General features: G+C 44.4%; 1 protein-coding gene across 2 annotated transcripts in view; it reads left to right on the top strand.

Annotated features, from left to right (window-relative positions):
• The window catches only part of SH3PXD2A (SH3 and PX domains 2A), a 261,018-nt gene that overhangs the window by 146,977 nt on the left and 91,627 nt on the right, over window positions 1-22,414 (top strand). The gene's annotated exons all lie outside the window — the stretch shown is intronic.

Genomic DNA, 22,414 nt, shown 5'->3' with positions numbered 1-22,414 from the left:
CTGTAGTCCCCCGGACCTGGGAAGAGAAATTTCCTCAAAGCTTCTGAGAAGAGACACCAGTCTCAGTCCAGTTACTTTAATCCATTAAATTTGTACTAACTGGTTTGTTCTCCGAAGTGCTGAGCACTCCCGCCTGTGGCAGAGGCTCCCCTTGTTGCGGTGCCAGCTTCAAAGGAGATGTGCCTGGGCTAATTGTTTCTGGATTTGTCCAAGTGGAGTTTTCTTTCTCTTCTGGGAAACTGGCTGGTTTTGTGCCCGTGCTATTTGCAGAGTGCTGACAAAACCCCCTTCCTTTGCAATACTGCCTGCCTGCTTAAGGTGCTGTTCATGAGAGATGCACTTTTTCCCTTTCAATGCTTTTGATGTATTTTCCCATGCTAGAAAATTTAAAAAGGCAGCATTTGAAGCTTGCTGGGGCCAATGAGTGTTGCTGGGGGCAGCAGCTTTGATCCTCAGTGGGAGTTTTGCAATAAACTTGATCATGCATTTTTCATCATTTGCTCTGTGTGCATGTGTGTGTGCACCTTGCAGGGGGTACAGGCACTAATCCTGAAGCTGCACTCAGCACAGGGCTAAAACCCACTTGTAGTTCACCACTGATCCAAATCCTTCACACCCCCAGGGTAACTCCGCCTCAGGTTACCCTACATAAAATTTGACCCTGCCATATAATAGCTAGGGAGCAGCTCCCATCTTTAATCTCTCTGACAGTGCCCAGTCATGGCTTTTTGAAGAATTTTGTCAGTCTATTTTCCATATAAGCATTAGTTTTCTTTATCTGGAGTTTTGTACTGCTATCTGACCCATTTACTTGGAAGCATAAGAGGAGGGCTTGAGTTGAAAAAGAGCTGGGTTTGTGATCCAAGTATGAGTCTTTCACTGTTAATTGTATTAGCATTCATAATTGTATGCACATTTCTAAACTGTCATGATTGCCACATCCTTTTAAAACATGGGTCAGGACATCAAAAAGGTTATGTCTGCTCAGAGATCATCAGACAAGAAAGAAATTAAATTGCCTGATACTTTAAAAACTATGATGCGAGCTGTTTTAGCCCCATTATATCAAAAGAGACATAGGAAATACAAGTCTGGACTTAGGCTTTTAAAGCTCATTGTCCTTCAAGATGTAACTAGAAGAAAGCAGGTTATTTGATGGAGGTCTGAGGTACCCTGCCATCTCTGTCACCTTTGGGTGGGCAGGGGGTCTGCATAGCCAGCACAGTGGGAGCCTTGTTGGACGGGGCTGTGGCAGGACTCACGGGATGAGTGGGAGGACAGGGTTAAGAAGTCCTGAATTCAGATTGCTCAGCTGCTTCATCTCCCTGTGCACGGCTTAGTCTGTGTTTTAGCTCTCAGGCCAACTCCCAGTAGAGGATACCTGTGGCTGAATGGCAACACAATGATTCTGTGCTCTCTGATTCAGATTTTCCAAAGTCTTGCTGGTGACAGGGTAACATCATCAAGCCTGTGCACTGGAAATGCATATTCTATGATCATGAAATACATTGACATACATGTGTGCTTCATCCATGGTGCATGTATCGATATACATTTGTATTTTCAGGTATTGCTGGTTTTGTCATGGCATGATCAAGGATACTGAGCTGAATACATTTCACCAACAGACCTTTTGGAAGGCAGATGGTTTTTGCAGTTATGGAGCCCTGCTTGTCCAGAGATATTGGCAAAAGAGGTTGTCAGGGCAAGGGAAATGAAAGTGTTGCCTGTAACAGAATTGTAAACCTTTTGGTTCCCAGAGCGCTTCCACCCACTGAACCCGAAGTGCCTTGTGCGTGCTTTATGTGCGGTGATGGATCACATCTTACAGAGGCGACAGCAGGGACTTCTCGGTCCCAGCTGGAGAGTGTTTCTTCACAGCCCTGTGCCAGCCACAGCCCAGCATCTTTCACATGGGTGCTGTCACTTTTATTCTTTATCTGTGTAAATCCTGGCAGAGTGAGTCTCGCTTCATGGATGGTGCCTGCACAGATGTTGCCACAGTGCAAATAGGAATTAATCGTGCCTGGTCTCCATCAGAGTGAGAAGCATCGCCTCTGAGAGCGCCCGGAGAATGCTGGGCACAGTGGTTACAGCCAGCAGAGGGAGTGTGGACCATTGCGCACTGTCTTCTTGCCTTCTATTAAATGCAGCACCCTGCAAACTGGCCTCTTTCTTCCTTTCTCTCAGCAGACTGCTAAGTGGGAACAGAGCAACGCGATAACGGATTGTTTATTATGGAAACATGCCACTTTTAGTAGATTTACAAGCAGCTTTGTGGAGCTCCTGATCACTCTGTATTTTTGTATTTATTCCGTTACTCATCCTGATACATCATTGGTATATGTCTGACCACAGCTGTAAAAGACACTAGCGGGGACATGATGGGGCCAAAGCATAGTAGGTAGAAAGCAGCTGTCAGGCGGCATTTCTTCCAGGGGTTTGAGGAGTACCAGCAGGCTGTGTCAGCCCAGCAGTGACTGTTTCTCAGTGACTGACTTAACAGTCAGACTATTTTGTCATTTCTTCAAGGCCCCATGGTTTAGTGGCTGCACAGATGGTTGCATTGCATTTAGAGCAAAGTGAAATAACACTAGTTCCTCCCATCCTCTGCCGCCTTACCCAGAGAAATTAGCGGCCTCTTTTGGGAGCTACTAGCCAAAATCCCAGATCCAAACACCTCCGGACTTTCAGCAAAGTTTGAAACCAGTTCAGAAGCTGAATTTCAAGTCTACTTGTCCTGTGCCAAAACCCCCAGAACTGAATACCTGGGAACTATGGAGGTGGGGTAACTCATGGACCAAATATACTCATGAGTTTTTCATTGCCTGCCTCTAATGCATCAGCCCTCCCAAAATAATATGTCTGGCACAGTTCATACCACAATCACTGCTGTAATCACCACTGAAACCTGGATAGGTTAGAAATCATATGTGGATCTGCATCTGGGTGAATCTGGCAGACAAAAAGGAGTCCCCAAAAGGCAATTTCTTCCTATCGAATCATCTGCCAATTTTAAGTTTTGATTTATGCTTTTTAAGGTTACTGAGCTCTTTGCTGAAAGAGTTGAAGGCATCTCCACTGATGCTGTTATTGAATGAGCCACTGGAGCAAGGAGCAAGACTGGCTTCCAGATCACAGCTCTGCTGGGAGCTTGTATCTTTTACATGTGAGGTTTCTCTGCCTGTCTCATTGGTCTCCTGCACTTCCTTAGCTCAACTGGAAGCTCAAGTGCTTCCAATTACAGAAAAGTGTATGTGACATACATCAGTCATGGCTGGGTTTTGTGCACTGTAGTTTTAATGGGGGGTGGGGCGGTACAAGTGTTGCACTTGTACGTGCTCCTTTACCTGCTGCTGCAACCTAGGGTAGAGAAGAAATGTGCCATGTGGGTATGTAACCCTCCTGGTTTCTCTAATAAAACTTTGCTTTTGGGGTTGGTGTTTCTTTTTTTTTTAATCTATTTTTTTACTTACCTCTGAAAGAGGAAATTAGTTAGGCCAGTTAGAAGTAACCGAGGGCTGTTTTGCACGGGGAAAACCGGAGGAGGTGAGCGGTTCTTTCAATTGCTTGGACAGTAGGTAAGAGCATGGAGTAAGTGAGGTGAGAGGGTAGTTAGTTTAGTTAAAAAGACTGGCTGACTGGAGAGCAAGCTGAGCATAGAAGTCTGGAAAGTAGATCATCTTTCTGAAAGGCACAAAGAAGAAAAATAATAGCTCCAGATTCATCCCTTGTGTAATTCTTTTGAAGTTGGTGGCTTGCACCAGGATGATTTAACCCCATTAATTTTAATGGGTCACTGCAGTGTCCCAAGAGTTGCTTTTTGCTGTGCTCTGTAATGAGGCAGAGATAAAGCAGAGCCTCAGTGTCTGGGCTTGAACTCAAGCTTGGTGTCCCCATAGGGCTGGCTTGGGCCTGTCCGCATTGTGGCTGACTCCAGTTGGAGAAGGAAAAGGATGCAGGAGATGATGATGCGTCTGAGTCCCCATCCCATGACGACTGGGTGCTGCCAGGGCTTTGTTGTGAGCCGTAACCTGCATGAAAAGTGATACCTGGTCTGAAAATCAAGGGCAGCCAGGCTAAGAGCGCTCACTGGAGTTAACACTGACCCTCACTCTGCTGGGGATCCAAAGCAATTAACACACAGAGACGAGGAGGTGTGGAGCAGTGTGTCAAAGAAAGGAGCCTTAAATCAAGCAGGAACTGGGACCAGAAGAGCCCTGGTGGGACTTAGTGGGCAGAGAGCGAAGGTCAGTGCCTTCAACACATGACAGGGACTTGGGGGCTACAGCCAGGGACAGGGATAAAGTGTATTTACCACCTATTGATTGAAGCAAGCTGGTCGTAGCAGGAGTTGGCCATGCATAGTTAAAAAGCCCATGTATCACAGCAGGGAAAATTTAATCTACTGCCAGGAGGGGGGATGCATGTTTGTCACCAGTTGTCAAACAGCTGAAAACGTGGCGGCAGACACAGCTGTAGTGCTCGGGCAGAAATAGCGATTGTGCCCCAACCTTTTCAGGCAGCAGCATGTCATGCACTGTGCTCGGCCCCTGCTCCTCAGGGACCTCAGAGACCGCCTTGTGCCTCAGCTCCCTGTTTTCTGCATGCCTCTCCTCATGTGCCTTGCTCCAAGGGACATTTGTAGGAAAATAGGATTACTGTCTTATTTTGAGGGTTGCACAGCTTTCACCTAACTCCCTGTCCTCTCGTTTTGCAATCTTTTCCAAGTCATGTTGAGGTATTTACCAGACAATGGGAAATGAGCTGTGAAGAGCAGATGGACCATAATGAAATGAAATGCTAAATCTTCATGCAAATGTTATTAGTAATACGGAGGAGAAGGAAGCCCAGTTTGGTGAAGGTCAGGTGTAAAGTCATCCCTAAGAAGCCTGCTTTGGTCAAGGCATCAGCTGCTCTTTAGCGTCTTGCAGAAGGAAGGGAAGACAAGCATCGCTGTGTCTCTGGGTGTTTATCTTTTGACAGACTTGACATAACCATGCAGTGGGTCCAGGGAGAGGGTGCAGATCTGGGTCCCAGTAGGGAAGGACATTACCACATGTTGCAATAAAAGTCACTCAGTAAACTCATTGGCTTGACTTCTTCTGATACCTCCATTTAATCTCATTGGTCTATAGTCTTCTCCTAATCACATCTTGTATAGCAAACTCTGTTAATCACTTCATAGCTAAAGCAGATCAGAAGATCCATCTGGACTGGCAAACTGATCTGTAAAATGCTTTGTGAAATAAAGATGCATCTGGCCTTGAATTATATCTTGTGCAAAAGCAGAAGGGAGAGGAGCTCAGCTCTAAATAGAGAAGCTTGTTCTTGCAAGCATGTGGGCCTTCAAAAGACCATGTCTGCTGGTCCCCAGTATATCACAGTGTAGTATTTATGTATGAATGCACCATATGCATGTCTTTCTCACTCTTTTGGAGGGAGAAGTGTCAAATGCAGAGGGTGAAACTCACTTCACCAAAGCCTAAGATCTGGTTGCAATTCACCCCAAGGCCTGGAACAAGTGCTGCTGCTGCTCTGCAGTGCCCAGGGAGGAATTTCGACCATTCCCATGCAAAAACAGGAGGAAGAGTCCCAGCAAAATCTCATTTCTCTGTCAGGCTATTTTAAGTAACCACAGCAATTCCCTTCACATCACACAGGCCTGCCTGCATGGTCCTTGCGCAGCCTCTTCAAGGGTAGCACAGTCTGGCAGTGTGAGGGAGTCCAACTGCTGCAGGATTCTCCAGGAAAAGAAGCCTTTTCCATAGCAAATGAAGTGACTGAAAAGTGCAGGTGCTGCTGAAATCCTGCCTGCGTGTCCTGATCCATGAGTATTGTCCCCAGCCCAGGTCCACTGCAGTGTGGTAGTACAGTTTGCTACCACACCTCTGAGGTCCTGGATTGCATCCTCAGTATGTCCTACCTGTGGATACTCCAGCGTTATTTCCCCAGATTGTGTAGCTAGTAATTTTAAGTAATGGGGAACTCTGAAAAAATTGCAAACTTTATTGAACAAAGAAGATACTGAATACGATGAGAAAAGTATTTGTTACTGCTCAGACACTCTGCTCAACGTTAAATGTGAACAGACCGCAGCAGGTGTGAAGGGATGGGATACAGGCTTGGAAACCCTGGAGGAAGCTGAGGGAAGGCCAATGAGAAGAAGAGAAAAATGCAACATGATGATGAAATGCAAATATTTCTGCAACTGTGTTTAAGGGCAGGATCGGGGGCCATCCAGCTGTCTGTTGGCCACTTTCAGCCACACGACAACAGAAGGCAATGAATGATCTCACCCTGCTCCTCTTAAATCGACAGATCTCCTCCACAGTTGCTTAAATATCAGTTTTCCTAAGGTTATTCTTTGCCAGCTGCTTGGCAAACCCTGATGTGGGCTGAATGTTTTCTTCTGTCACTGCTTCTTCATAACGCAGGAAACCATTCGGGTGGTTCAAATGGTCGTGGATGGGAGGTAGGACAGCCCGGGCATATTTAAGAGGTTTGAAAGTGTGTCGGCAGAAGAACCCTCAGCATGAGGCCAGCTTTTGGAAGGATAGTGCTGACGTACGGCTTGCAGGGATCAAAGCCCAGGAGAAGCTCAAACACGGCTGTCTTTGAAACGCTGGATCCTGCAGATATAATGTTGTGGTTTTATCTGACCTGTGAACATCTCTGACAAGGCATCAGGTCATTAGTCTTGTGCTTGTTATTGTAACATTTGCTGGAATGAAACACTGGCATTTTTAAATCACAGCTATCAAAGCGTATCATAAATTGTAAGCAGTTTCTTTCCCTTTGTTTGAGTATATCCCTGTGCCAAATCATTTGGTGCTCATATCTTCTAAATTGGGCGTGACATTACCAGTGAAAAGCTGTGACTGAACATAAAATAATCATTTTTTTAAAAAACAGAGCTGCAAAAACAGTGTATTTCCTAAAAAAAAGAAAAGAAAGTGACCCCTACCTCTTAAAACAGTTGTGTTTCCAGCCTCTGATAATAACTGTGTGTTCAACTCCTGAAGGGCTAAAAGGTCTGCTTTTTGTAAAGTGGAATTTAAAAGACTGTCACTCAAAAGTATACATATATATTCTGTGCAGTTACTCCCACCCACAACCTGATTTTCTTGCTTCTAAGAGCTGTGACACATTTCTAAGAGGAGCGGTGTATTTTTAAACTCATGCTAAGGCATGAGATGAAGGTCAGCCCAACTGAGTGAGTCTTTGAGGGACCGAGAAATTAAACGCCAGCTTCCACTCTTCCTTTGCGACTTCAGGCCAGGAGCTCTTTGCTTAGCTTGCTTTCTGTGGTGTGCTGCATCCTCTTGTCCCTGCTTCTGAGGAGAGAGTTCCACCCAACTTTCTGGGTGCTCAGCTGTGTAGGTAGATAATGTGGCCATGGTTGCATTAGCATCTGGATGCTCTGAGGTCTTTCAAGTAGGGTCTGCTCCCAGGGCTTCCCAGCCCGAAGTGCAGTTTTCCTCCTGAGTCGTTCCCGACTGTAGGCATTGAGCAAAGCTGCACCTGGAGGCATATTTGCATCTATCTTGTCATCATTCCTGTTATTTTTCAAGTATTCAGAGAGATGGATTTTCTTTGGGCTGGTGGTGAGCTGCAGCCCAAGGCCGTGCACATGGTGGGGCCCATCTCTGTTCATGTCCTCATGCCCTGTGCTCCATGAGGTTGGCTGCTTTCATGGCTTCCTTGCCTGCCCTTTGAACACCCCACAGCAGGCAAAGGAGAGATGAAGGACAGGGCATTTTGGACAGTTTCTCCACTGGTTAGAGCAGTTCTGGAACCTGTTGGGCATCAGGTAGCCTGCAGACTCTGGGGGCGTGGGGCAGGGAGGTAGCCAAAAATCAGCGACCTTCCTACTCCATCACCATCCCAGATTTGTGTTGGTACACATAGGGCTCTAAAACATTGTATAAGAAAATGTTTCTTCTTGCTTAAAACGGAATCACTTTTCCTTTTTCTGCGTCTTTACTGAGAAAAGGGGTTTGATATTGTAATCATGGTAAATAAATGAAGCAACTTATTCCCTATCACAAAGGCTTGCATTCTTCAGCATAAAACAAAGACACGAATAACCAGCATAGGGGACGTGCCTGGCCTCTAATGTATGTGGCGTTCACTCTTCCAGACCTTTGGTTTCTTCTGGACGGTGATTTAGAAGGAAAGGCTTTTATCTAATCATGAGGTAGGTTTCTGCATAGCTCCCTGGGCGCCGCTAATGGATGGGATGCACAGCAGAGCTTGAAGGTTTTTCATTCTAGCTGGGTAAGACAGAGGGCTGAGTTTCTGACGTTGCACTCACTATTGCTAGGTAGGTCAGAGTTGGGTTTTGTGCAGGGCCTGTGATGTTTGAGTAGTGGTCAGAGCAATTTTGCATTACGGTGAGGAGAGGTTATAAAGAGGGGAGGGAGGCAATCAGCCACAGAGGAGATGGCAAGTTGAGGCCAGAAGTAGTGAGCGGATACAGGTGGATAGCTGGTCCTGGAGAGGCAGCGGAGGCAAAGCAGAAGGTTCCAGGAATTAGCTTCGGTCTCAGAGGATGACTGGAGAAGAAATCATTAATAAGTAGGTTATTGGCAGCAGGGCACTCCATTTTGTGCTCTGATTCGTAATCCGTACTGCGGTTTCTTGTGGCTGGTGTGCTCAGATCCTAGTTTCGAATCTTACAGTATTTTACAGTGATGAGAGATTATTCAAAAGAGCACTGAAATCAGACTCAGTACTGGGAGCTAAGAGCAGTGCAGACCTTTGCATTTCACTTTTACAGTTGTTTTTATGCATCATGATTGCAGTATAGTATGATATCCAGTGTATCTGCTTGGCGGGACGCCAGCGTGGACTTCAGAATATGCAAACCTCCCCAGGACCTCAGGGATGCTCTTGTCATCCTGTGCTAGATGCAGCTCCATGGGGAGGAGCTCACCGCCAGGCGCAGCACGGCATGCCCCTGATAAGAAAGGCAACGTTCCTGCTGAGAGTGTGGTTTCTAATCATCCAGTTTCTGGCATTTCAGGTAACAAGGGGAGAAAATAGTGCACAAAAGCCGATTGCAGGGCACAACATTTGCAGAACCTTGTTGATATTCTGAGTTTGTGAATTACTGAGCGAGTGAGCTCAACAGCCTAAAAGGAGGGGGTGTAATTCCTGACAATTGATGACATTTTCCCTTCGCCCACATCTGATATCGATATATCAGATAACGTGAACAGTTACCGCAGTAATAAGCTCCCAATTGCCATTTAGCTTTGAAAACATAGAGATCCTTCATGTTACAGGCCAGAAATACTCCCCCTGAATCAGCGTTTATTGTGAAGGAACAAGTAATTTCTCTTTTAGCTGAATTAAAAGGTCGTCTTCTATAACCAGCTGAATGGATGGAAATAATTAAGTTCATTCATTATGCATCTTTACTTTTATGAACATAGAACATGAAAAAAATATTGGTAATACCACACACACACACCCCCCCTTCGGAGATGTATGAGGTGAATTAAAAGTTAATGTCTGGGTTGAGAATTGGACAGGAGTTTCATAAAAGGAACAAGGAGAAATTTACTGTTTTCTGCATAAGCAGGTCTGAAAAACATCCAAATTTGTATCTGAACTGGACTGCAAAATTTTTGGTCTGTTCAGACATTGCACTGTTTCATGGTGCATGATGGCACTTCTGTGCCTTGATGCCTGCAATCTGCATATATTTTAAATGCACATAAAAAGACAATATTTTCTTGTATTTTCCAGAGTTATTTAATATTTAATGCTGGTCACCTTAGAAAGTCAGTTTCATGATTTGAGGTGTTTCGGGGCAAGTATACAGGCATATATTTGAGGTCAACATGATTTTTTTGATTTGTCCCTTTTAACTGAGTAAGGCTCAAAAGGAAGTACTAGTATGGATCCGTACATATACTAGCAAAAACCACCTTCTGCATCTGCAAAGGGAGTTTTAAGTTCAGTATTATAATCTGTAAGTGTGTGATCAAATACCAACTGAGCAAAAATGACTAGGAGTTTTGATAATTTTGATTGTGCTTCTATAAAACTTAGGATATATCTGTCCATCTCTAGTCTCGGGAATCTTATACTGGTCCAGGCTGAAATAGCTGTGCTATTTTCTTTGTTTCCTTCCCAAAATAAACTGAGCACTGGAACTGAAACAATCTTTTACATCGTTTTGAAATATAGGGCTTTTTAAAAATAATTATTTCATACCCACAGTACAAAAAATAACATCGCCATTCACTCATGGGGTGCTTAATAAATCCTTGTTCAGCAGGTCTGATGCCTCTAAGGGTGGAGTACTCAGGAAGCTTTGTGAAGCTTCTTTGCAAATGCCATGAATTTAGCTCTTTAACCTTTTGGGGAGCAGAGCGGAGTGGGACCCGTTATCAGAGTTGAATATTTGAAAGAGATCATGTTCATTACCTTGAAAAGTGACGCTTGTGTTTGAAAGGTTTTATCTTTGGGAAGTTGTCTCTATTTTTCTGGCTTAATTGGTGCCTGTCAATGATAATTTGCGATCATTTAATGAATCCCAACAGTTTATTTGGCAAGACATGTTCAAGACTTCTTTTTTCTTTTATGTTTTCGTGTTAGAATCACAGAGGATGTTTTAAGACTGCCTGGTGCATGCTGGTAGGTAATCAGGGAAGACAAGTCTGCTTTTAGTAGTTGCCAATCCAGCAAAATTTACTAGATGTATTTACTAGATATGTTTTAGAGTTTTACAGTTTCTGAAAAAGCTCAGTTCAAAGGACAGTGATTAGAAAAATTTTCTAGAGTTCATGAACTCAGAGTAGATCTTACATGCCATGATTTATGTCTCTGACTAGTAGATTAAAGAACCCAACGACTTGAAAGATCTTTCCATGTGCTGCTTTGTAGAAACAGGCAGAAAACAATTCCGAGGTATATAAAATAGAGAACTACATTACTTTTTAGTATGCTGGAAAGACATTTGATGTTGCAAGACAGTTAACTCAGGACATGCTGCTGAGGCAGATTTGGGAAGCGGCCGTGTTTTAATCTCACTGTTCTAACTGAAGGAAATGTAATGAGGAAGGGAAAGACTACAGTCACCAGATTAAGAAGTCGGAGTTCATACTGTGGGGTTGCTCTTGTCTTCCCACGTGCATCATAAGTTTTTGCCTCTCCTGGAAAAAATATTTACCATTCTTAGGGCCATATGTACAACAGATGATTTTAAAAAGTCAGGAGAGACATCTACCACTGAAAGGGGACGTTAAAACTAGCTAGGGCAATAGGGTATTTAGCAGTGCAAAGTAAGTACAGGTGCAATAGCCATCTGCTGTCTCTGCACACTGTGGTCTTAATCTTCCAGGTCCATCTGCCCTTGGACACATAGCAGGGGCAGCAAGACAGAGGGGTCCAAGGAGCGTGTTGCTAAAAGGCCAGATGAATACACAGAAGTGCTAGACACCATAAGGATAGCACGAGAAAGGAATGCAAAGTTGTATAATACCAAGCATCTGGCATGCTCTCCTTTATACTGGGAGCTTCGAGGTCTAGCAGGGCCCGGGCCATGTCTGGAAATGTTTGTAACTCATTCCTTACTTTGCTAATTCAGAGCATTTAAAATGTCGAAAATACCGGTGGCAGCCTGGGAGCTCCCTGTGCGAGCCTCCAGCATGTGGGCTGGTGCCAGCGCTTGCACCACGCACTGGGACTGGCTGCAGGGAATCCCGGGAGTGATGCCAAGACCCAGTGCCCACCTTGGGGTGGTTTTGAGGCTGGTATAGGGCAACGGAGAGTGTTCGAAGGAGGCTGTGAGTGAGTATCCTTGCCACTTGGGCAGTCAAAAGGAGAAGGGCAGACAGGAGGGTCTTCTGCTTTGCCTTTCCACTGGGCTCCCTCCAGGGTCCTGTTACTGTGGGGTTCCCCAGGGCTCGGTGTCACCAGCCCCTGCAGATTTGTCATGGGACACTGCACTCACAGGTGGGACACGGCTGTATGTGAGTTGAGCAGGATTGCTTGTGCCAAGGGCTTTCCCACAAGCAGGAGAGGAGAGCAGAAGGAAGGCAGCCCAGACCACTGTCATTTGGGTCATTGCTCCTTTCTCGGGTACCTCTGCTCAAGACGAGGGGTGAGAAGAAATGGGAGAAAAAATAATTTGATTTTTTTTTTTGTGCTTTTGTTACTTGTTTGGCAAACAGGAGGTAAGGGGTGATCTAATAGCAACCTACAGCTTCTTGAAGGGGAGTTACAAGGATGTTGGAATCAAACTCTTGCTGGTAGTGGCACATAACACAAACAGGAGCAACAGCCACAAAGTGGCGTGGGAAATTCAAACTGGACAATAGAAGAAACTTCACAGAAAATAGTTCCTTATTTCCCTAGTAGCTACTGTCATTATTCTCTCTGGCATATGGAAATGTGGGAGAAGAGTCAATGTGCTGTTTGAGATCCTTTACTTCAGGGATTCATCAGCTTTGGGGTGTTTCTTTGCTCAGCAACACCATAAGCAAAGCAGCAGCAGTGGCTGTAGCACTTACCAGAGCTGGCAACACACCTCCTGGCCACAGGCTCATGTCCTACTGGCATCTCTCCCCTTGTTTGAAGAGATCTGCTCTAACCTATACCTGGGGCTGGTTGGATGCCACTGACAGGTCAGGCCAGGCCATCAAAACTTTTGGGTTGCTGTTGCACCTCTGGCCTACTGCGTGAGCTTGCTTAGTCACCATTTCTACATCCCTCATCTCTAAACTTGTGATGAGGTGACTCACTGTTATTGAATGCCTGCTCAATTTTATTAGATAGTCATCAACATGTTTCATGTGCTCCCGATTAAAGAATTGCATGTTTCTTTCCTTGAGTGTCTTCTGGAAACAGCTTAGGTAAACAGCTTAGAAAGGGGAAGCTTAGTACCCTTTACCAAAAGAAATATCCTATAGGTTGTCTCTTATCAAGTACTGGTTGCAGCATATGGGAGAATTGGGAATGATGAAGTATTTACTCAAATAGCTGGTTTCTACTGCATTGAAGTCAGAGACGCTGAAGGCAATGCAGCATCTATAACTGACTTCCTGAACAGTGTAACAAATTGAGATGAGAGTCCTTTTCTTGTAACTCACATGTGCAACAGAAATTGCTTAGCTAACATAAATCAGGCCTAAATTGCTTTTAAAGGCTCACAAAACATTTCTGAAAGAAACAGGATGAGGAAACCATTTTGCCACAGCAGAGTATGTCCCCATGATGAGTCCTATTAAAGCTTGATCAAAGAGCCTTATTGGCTTTTCATTAGAGACTGGTTATGTAGAGTTGAAATTCAGCAGTGGTTTCAACAAAATAGGCACAGAAATATGCACAGGAGGTAAATTTAAGCAGGAATCTAGGCCATCAAAGTATGTGATTAAGGACAATTTAATGTGCTGAGTAATGCAGTGTGATTTGGATGTAATTTATCCTAATCCAGTCTGATCTTTTACAGGAGAATATATTATAAGGCCACAATTAGGTGAGAGCAGGGCCCCATCTGGCCTCCTGTCTCCAGCAGTGGCTTACAGCCAATACGAGAAACAAAGCAAATACAGAATGAGCTTCCCTTGTGTATCCTCTCTGCTTCTGGCATTCAGCAGTTATGGGACTTTTTGGGTCAAAGCATCCAGAGCGTGGAGTACAATAGCCACCATTTATCCTTGCTTCATGAATTTATCTCACTGCTTTTTGAACCCATGCCTAGTTTTGGTGATTACAATGCCTAACACCAGTGAGTACCATGATTCAGCTGCATTGCATGCAGCAGCTCTTCTCTTAGTTTGATTTAAACCGCTGTGCTCCAACTATTTTTCCTGGTGCAGTAATTCAGGGGCAAAAGCCTTTTTCAACAATCTATGTCTAGACCCGGGGTTGAGGCTTGAAAATTTGTAACTTGCAAATTTCCTCCTCTTCCTTCCCTCTCTCCTTTTCCAAGCACTCTCTGGGATGAGAGTTTTCCGGGTAACACTGTTGGTCTCCATGCATGCTCCAGCAGAGGTGGTGGTATCCTGCCTCCCATGAGCAGGCACAACTTGGTGTGCATTGGGTGATGTCTCCTTTTGGGGAGGTTAATCGTAGGGGAGCAGTGCCACCATGGGATGGAGGAGACAGTTACCATGCACCATACACATAGTTCCAATCAAGTCAGTCCAAAACAGAAGGAACATGTCCCTGGAGGGGGACAGCAAAGGGACCCTGCCTTTTCTTACAGTCACCATTTGGGCTGCAGTTTAGAAACCCAGATGGACCATGTGGTTGCCTATGAGAGGTTGGACCCAAATCTCCTATAGAAAGTAGAATTTGAGGGGCCCATCTGCAAATCAGGAAGGGCTCAAAACATGAAGTAAAGATTCAAAGCCTCTACCGCCTTCTTAAACTCTTAATCAGATTTGTATGACATATATGCAAGCTCATTAGCCTGACTAGTTTATAGGGTACATTTGAATTTACAACTCTGATCTGATATGCAGTACTTAATTTGTATCTATGATTAGATGCATCTTTTAAATATATATTGTATCTGCGTGTAAATGTGTGTAATAAAATCCCAAAGTGAAGAGCACCACTGGAAAAGCTGCACATGAGAATGATTAATTTTTATTACCTTGTTGTTATCACTCAGCATTTACGCTATAAAGGCTATAATAAAGTGACACATGCTTGGTCATTGTAAGACAGAGACAAATTTGGCCTCCCCACAAGGGACAAGCAAGGTCAGTTTAGAGGAGGCAAAGAGCACCTCCACCCAGAGTTCTTGCTAAGGTAAATACATTTTTCTGTCCTGTGGAGAAATTTGCCATCTGAAGGAATAAACAGGGTAAAACAAAACCAGATGAGGATGTGACTCTTAGGCAAGATCTGATTTTCATTCTTCTTTCCAGGAAAAAGCTTGCTATAAACATTCATGTTGTCTTTTTCAAGGCCACTGAAGCCTTGCAGTAGAGGATCACATGGCGTTAGCTCATTGCCCCAGTGTCCTGCAACTTCCAGGTTGCACCGAGCCGTCTCTCCCTGGTGCCAGAGAGGCCAGGATTTGCTGTCAGATCACCCTGCCCCATATCTCACAGCCTGGTTAAATGCTGAATGTGCAATTCCAAAGCCCTGTCTTCCTCCAGGAGGATAATTTCATCATAAAAAATTGTAACTGTGTAAAATTCAAGAGGCTAATTCTGCATATCTTCAGCCTGAGACAAATACTGAAGTTGCACTCTGGAGCCAAGTGATCAACTTCACCGCTGAGGAATCTTGGGACAGATATCTGTGACATTCCCCAATCATTCAGGGAAGGAGCAGGATGCCTCGAACCTATCTCTTGTCCTTTTACACCCTTTCTACACAAAAAAAAAAAAATGGTGACAGCCACCCCCAAACATTGTGGGTCTGCATGAGGCTAAGATGGCCCACAGGGATGTCGTTTGTCTTGGAGCTGCCTGCATCCCATGCACCTTGGAGTTGGCAGCAGAGTTCAGGTTGTGCTGTGCGGGGCTAATCTCCAGGATCCTCCAAGTACAGAGCAGAGGCCACTGGTTTTCCTTGTCCTGCACCTCCCCTTCATGATACAAATCCATGGATTCAGGTGCAGGGAGCGTTGCTGGAGAGGAGGCAGTGTTCATCTCCTTCCAGCCTTGGCTTTTCTGTGCAAGCTAAGGTTACTGGTATAAGGAAGATCTCTTCAGCACTTATAGATGAGTTTCCAGTGTTGCTCTTGGAGTTTCTCAGGGAGAACTTGGGTTGACTTTTACTTTGCTAGGTTCAAGAGAGCTGTCAGAAGTCAGCACTAAATCAGGACCTCCAGCTGGGTCCTGGTGAGCCAATCTGGACCACCATTGTTATATGATGCAGAGAAAAGCGCTGCAGCCTAACCAGAAGTACATAGTATATAAAGCTGTGCCGTTTGTTCTATGCCAGTATTACAGCCACACTGTGAAGACAACAGAAAGATGGCAGGAAGGCAAAATTCTCTCTTTTGTGTTGTCTCCGTTCTCTTAAGGAGCTGGTTGCACAGCAGTGGCTTACCCTTCTTAGCAGCAAGCAGAGACTGCTTCCAGACAGCAAGAAATGCCTGGGTTTGAAGTCAGGTCGCCAGATTTTCTTCTTGCCCCTCAAGTCTCTTTTGCTCGCGGCAAGGAATTCTGGAGTCTCGGGACTGCCACAATGGGGCCCTTTCTGACAGGACTGGAGAGCTCGACCTCTGCTTGGAAAGGACAGCTTCATGTCCAAGAGGGTTCCACAATGCAACGATTTATATCAGGAAATGAGCAGAATATTTTCTTTAAAAAAAAAAAAAAAAAAAAAAAGGAAGAAAAAAAGACTTCATCTGTTTATTTGGCTAGGGAAGAGATCAGTTGTGCTTTTGTGATTTCAGAGGATGGAGTACTGGAGGGGGAAAATGTGTAGCTGTATGCATCCTCGTGTTCCTGATGCATAATTTATAGAGTTAACTTTCCTTAATTATGTGTCATATGGGTCTTAGAGCTCAGTGGAAATGGAGATACCTTCATGCACATGGTTAAACTGTTGCACTTTGGGTACCATGAATGTGAATTTTAACTGTGCACTCTCCATATAGCTCCTGTGTGTTTGTGTAGTATTAAGGTGTTCGGGTGCTCCTCCAGCCGTAGGCCTTGGTGAGAGGCAGGCACCTAGTGACAATTCTCAGTCACGCTTGATTTTGTGCCTTGTCTCAAATAGAAAATGTCAGTCTGGCTGTTGAGGAAAATCAGTTAGGAGTGTTTCAAGATGCAAATATATTCTCAAGGCTCAGGATTCTGTGCATGTAAAGAGTGGTAGCGAAGTATTTTTGTATTGGTTTACTTTAAAAACGCTGTTATAGAATCTGAGAGCAGCGCTAAGAAAAAGTTTCTGGAAAGTTGGTCTTCGTTACTGACTGCAAACCGTGTGAGTGTTGGGAAGGAGAGAGCGGACTTTCTCGTTAAAACATTTCTGTGCTTTTAATCTGCCTGGCAAATCATTGGCGACTAAATGATAATCAAGTTGTTTGTTTGAAATGTCATACATCTCCACCACAGCCTGCCCACACCACTAGAGACTTTTAGGAATTAAGGAGCATGGGAACATGAACGCCTACAATGTATTTAAACATGAATTATCAAAAGCCAACAAATATGAAACAATTTTAATTTATGTATTAAAATACTCCAGAGGATACAGATTAACCTCCATTACTCAGGGTTTGTTACTGTCTCATCAGCAAACACTGAGAAACAGACAGAAAGATGATTTACTCTCCCTTTAGCTTCTGTCTTGTCTGATGAAATGTCTGCTGCACAGCGCTCTGGCTGTGCTCGTCCATGGTTCTGACAGCTCCTCATGCTTTGCAGGGATTGTTTTCTCTCACAGTGGAAACTCACGGTTGTCTGAAATCTTTGCTAAATGAGTTGAAGCCAAGCCTTGCTTTACCGACAGGCAGAGGCCCTGGGCTAAAAGGTGACATATCTGAGAAAGGAGGAATCCACAGAGTGAGCTTGCTGGGTCTGCTGTCCCGTGGGAAAGGGCAGATTTTTCTAAAAGAGCCCCTTTTAAAAGAGCTTTTAAGAGGTCCCCTGACTGAACACATCACCTCCAAGGGAGAGCTGTGTAGGAGCCAAGTTGCAGCCTTCCAGCCCCTCCATTGATGCAGTGTCACTCTGCAAACTCTCCTGGTTCCTGCAGGAGGCTTCTGCTGACTTGCTGGATCTCCATGGAAGATTCAGGAGAAACCCTCTGGGCCAGATACAGAGCAAACTGAATTAGAAATACAGCTAAAGAGAACAGGCACAGTCGATGTCAGAAGCACCTAGTCACCTCCAGTCGTCTTCTCCACTTGGAACATTTCTTAGGCTTTATTGAGCAAATGTCAAGATACTCCTCATTTGTTAAACAACTTTCCAGTTGTGCCACTACTTGTTTGTGTATATCTGTACGTATTTAGATAGATGTTTACTAACTCTCACTGAATACAGCAGCAAAGTCAGTCCCTAAAGAAAGGAGGTGCATAAAACACCTCCATAATGTTGTTAACATAACCTTTATAATTAAATTAGATTGCAAGTGACACACAAATTCAATGACATAAGATACTTTTATCTTTCATGAATTTCCAGACTGACTGTGGATAGCTTAATGTGATACCAAGGCAATCAGCTCTATAGCAATCCTTGTGCTCTTCCTTTCACATTCATTGCTACATTTCAAAAGAGTAACGTTAGCCTGCTGTAATGCTGATGAGAAGGAAGATCCAGCCTCCCTCTCCTTTGTCATAAAGCAAGAAGAGTGTGTCCGGCATGTGTGACGTGCTTGGCACCAGCAATATTTTAATATTGTTAGCGGCAGGAAGTACTTTCCTTGCCAGTAATGAGGTTCAGTGTCAGCTAAAGGTGGTGCCCCACAGGATGACTTTAGACAAAATTGCTATAATCTAATATGAAAAAGGCTAGAAATATGCTATTTTTGTGAAAGGCATTTGTTCATGTATGGAGTGATCCTGGCTAATGAAGAAGGGACCTGCCAATGCTGTTTTTAGTTCCACCTGCTGGTTTCACTGCTATTCTTGTAGCTATGGCTGGAAGGGGAATTAGGATGGTGGTGTCTGTTTTTAGAGAAATGGAAGAAGAATGGAAATATGAGTGTGTGCATAAAGCTGAAAAGATGAAAAGAGCAAGAGCTTAAGAGAAAGTGAGCTTCCCTGTGTAGCTGCAGACATGACATTCATTGAACCTTTCCTTGGAAGGGTTTTTCTTCTTCAGGGACATGTTTCTTGTCTGATTTAAGGGCTAGCAGTGTGCCAGGTGCAGTCTGTATTGGAGGAGGAGAGTTTCTTTTTAGAAATTGTTACAGTTAAGAGAAACCATTAAATAATTTCCTTTATTGTTTTGGAGACATAATCCAATACTTCAGCCTCACACTAATGCTCTGAAAACAGCGAGGCTGAGGTATTCACCTTATAGATCATCACTTGGGAGAGAGAAAAGACATCAACGAATCATGCAGAATAATAGGACATAAAAAACACGCAGTCAGGCAGGGCTCCTTGCTCTTCATTAGCAGAAAAGCGGAGAAGAGTATGTATACAAAGAGCACTTTACACAGCCATAGAGGTTTTTTGCTAGATCTTCTTTGCTTTCTATTTCAGCAGTGATTTTTTCCCATCCTCACTGGGAGGAACAAGTTTTGGCTTTCAGAATTTCACTGTGGAGATGAGGATTTTATTTCAGGCTCCATTTTATTTGATAGTGCTTTGTCCTGATTTTATGAGTGAAATGTGGGTGTACAAAAAAGTGAAAAGACAGGGAGACATGGTCTACATGGACTTCAGGAACTCCAAAACCTGAACCCAATAAAACTTGACTTTAAAACTTACAGAAAGAATAAATGAAAAGATGAAAACTTGCCCAATAGGTTGATTGTTAGGTTGGTTTTTCTTTTGAGCAGGCCTCATGAGTTGGAGGGTGGTGGTGATTCAAATAATTATTTTGTAATTATCATTTCATTTCTTCTCTAAGGATGATCTTGTGCTTAAGACTAGAAACTAAGACCAGAAGTTGTAGGTTCAATTGCCTTCAAGAGTTTAAAAGGGGGTGGATCCTCTGATGATGCTAGTTACCCTTCTGATCTCCAAGGGACATCACTGAGACATACTTGCTGCTTCATCCTCTTGTAGCTGACCCTAAATCGCTCAGATGCGCACTTTGCAGTGACAGTAAGGGCCTTTTTCCCTCTTCAAACTAACTGAAAGGTTTGTTTTCATCATGCACAAGCCATGACAGAAGCAATGATGGTGTTTGCTGGACCAGAGCTCCTGGCCCACATGGACAGTGACTGCCTCTGTTGGCACCGCGTATGCCATTGCCCAGAAACGTGACTTGCAGCATCGTATCGAGAACAGTGCCTGTGCTTGCATTAGTGGTGTGATGTGGGATGTGTCTGCCCATTGCAGGGCTTGTGTGAGGAAACTTAAGGGCAAGTACACTTCTATAATTGATGTGCTTTTACTGTGGAAGAAATGCCAGCCAGATGAGGAACTGAACAGGGGGGGAAAAAAAAAGTTAAAATTTCTTTATGGAGTAATATCTCTCGTCATCCCATGATTTAATGTAGAAAGAAGAAACAGTTTAAAAGTTTTGCCTTTTCTTTAGTCTCTACCTTCTTTAAATTGCATAGATGAATCATGCTTCAGAATTAAAAGAACAAGCCTCGTTGAAAACCTTACCGCAGTCACTCACACAAGCCCTAAAACCAGCTGCAGATTGGGCTGAAAGATGTGGGAGGGCGTCCAGGATGGAGGTTTGACTTCTGAGCCTTTTGTGGCGCTTGCCACTGTTGCACAGCAAGAGCACAGCCAAATCATCTTCTACTGTACTTTCCAAACTTGGGCAACAACTTTGGCCTGATGTAGTTGGCAAAGACATTCAGCAACGTCTTTATCCATTTTTGGTTGCTTATTAACCGTATCAATCCATCAATACCCATTTCTAATTGTGTAAATTGGGTAATTTTTTTTAAAGTGGCAAAAAAGAGTTAGGTTTTCTTTCACAACTTCAATCAGGCTGAAGGCTCTTTCACCTCTGTCTAATGCTGTTTGCCTTCACCTTGCTTTGTGTGCTCTGTGTGTGCTCTCTTAGGATGCCTGTAGCATGGCTGGTTGGCAGGAGATTGACCTGGAAATGTGTACTGAGGGCCTTCTGGCAAAGACTGGAAGGATGATCTTATTTATGTTCTAGGGATTGCGCCCAGCTACACCATCCTCCCGGGGTCCTCAAGGGTGCTAATATTTGCAAGAGCTGCGTGCAACCTTTTTGTGTGACACAGAGAGCGGTGGGGATGCGATGTGCTACAGAGGGAAATCCCAGCTGAATCCAGCTCAAAGCTGTAGGGTTGAGAAGGTCCAGGAGCTTTGCTGCAGAAAGCAAAGGGCAGAAGGGATTGGAGTAGTCATCAAGCATGTGCACGATGGAGGTATTAGGTTAAAGCAAATTACGTGTGTGGATCTCCACAGGGTTTTACCTTCTCACCATTTAGCACTGTCAGAAGAGAGGCAGTTGAGGGCAGGACCAAACACAGACTTTCACATGCCAAGAGAGCTCTGTTGACAGGAACCGCAAAGCTCCATGCTGGCGTGGGAGCGGAGTCGGGCCAGAGGACTACATTTTGGGGATTGTGCCTTCCCTGGCTCATTCTGAGGGGCCTCTGTTTCAGGCACCATATAGCAAGCATTATATTTGCATATGATATCACTTCTGTAGAAGAAGCAGCCTATTCATGAGCAGTAGCATCTTCACATCAATACAACTGCAGACATGGCCGACAAAACAACCATTTAACTGAAATAGAAATGACACTGGAAAATTCAAAGACAGTGCAAAAAAAACTCCCAAGTAGTTATTGCTCACTGGAAGTAAATCCTAGACATGTAAGGCATGAGATGCACGCAAAGGACTGGGAGAAATAGAATTTATGGATAGGCTTACCTCTCCTCTGTTCTCAAGACACGTGTCATGTCTTGAGATCATACTCCAAACTCTCCTGAAATTAAATACATAGTCTGGGACAATCCTTCTCTGATTCCTGTGGAATACACAGCATGCTGCAGGGGACAAAACCCCTACTCCTGACAGTCTGATCCCCAAAAATTTAGAGGCTGCTGCCTGCCCCTCTGGTGAGATTCCTGCAAACACAGCCTGTCTCTACAGTGGGCTCATTGGGTGATTTTGTCAACATTAAAGCTGCCGGGTGGGGCATTTGACCGTGCTGCAGGCGCTGTGCCCGCACAGCGATGCTGTCTCTGCCCAATCTGTCATTGCCCAAGCTCCTGCCTGCGCAAGCTATTTCAGAGCTGGGTCTGAGAGGCTCTGGAGAGCACCGGAGGAAGCACAGCCATAGCAAAGTATTTCTGTGGTCAGTTCTGCTTACCCAGAATCAGTTTTCTCAGCTCCCCTCTGTAATTTCTTCCCACTTCTGTAGCAGCTGTCTGAGCTTTCAGCTGTTCTGCCAGGAGCAAAGGTGCCGGCACCCTTTAAATCACTTCAGAAAAGTAAGGGTGCCTTCCCCATCCTGGAAGAAAAAAGAAAGGACAAAGTTTGTGGGTTTTTTTTTTTCTTCTTCCTTTCAGAAGACAAGTGCTGTCAGAGACAGCTAGGAGGGGTCTGGAGGTTATTTGCAAATTAATTAGCCTCTGAGAGGAGAGCACTGCAAGCAATGCCAGATAAGCCTGTAGCAGCCACACCCCTGCAGCAGTTAATATTCCCCTTCCTCTCCAGGGGAATGTCAGGGGTTAATTCAGTAGCTGTGCATTTAATAGCTCAATTTAAAGGGAAAAAAAATTACACTCTTCTCCCCTGCCTTGCTGGTTGTGGATGGTTTGCTCTGTCTCGTTGATCACATGCTCCCTGAGCCCCTGGTGCTG

This window comes from Phalacrocorax aristotelis, chromosome 12 (genome assembly GCF_949628215.1).
Source record: "Phalacrocorax aristotelis chromosome 12, bGulAri2.1, whole genome shotgun sequence".
Lineage (NCBI taxonomy): Eukaryota > Metazoa > Chordata > Aves > Suliformes > Phalacrocoracidae > Phalacrocorax > Phalacrocorax aristotelis.
Note: the sequence above shows the minus strand (reverse complement) of the source record. Positions and strands in the feature narration are given on the sequence as shown.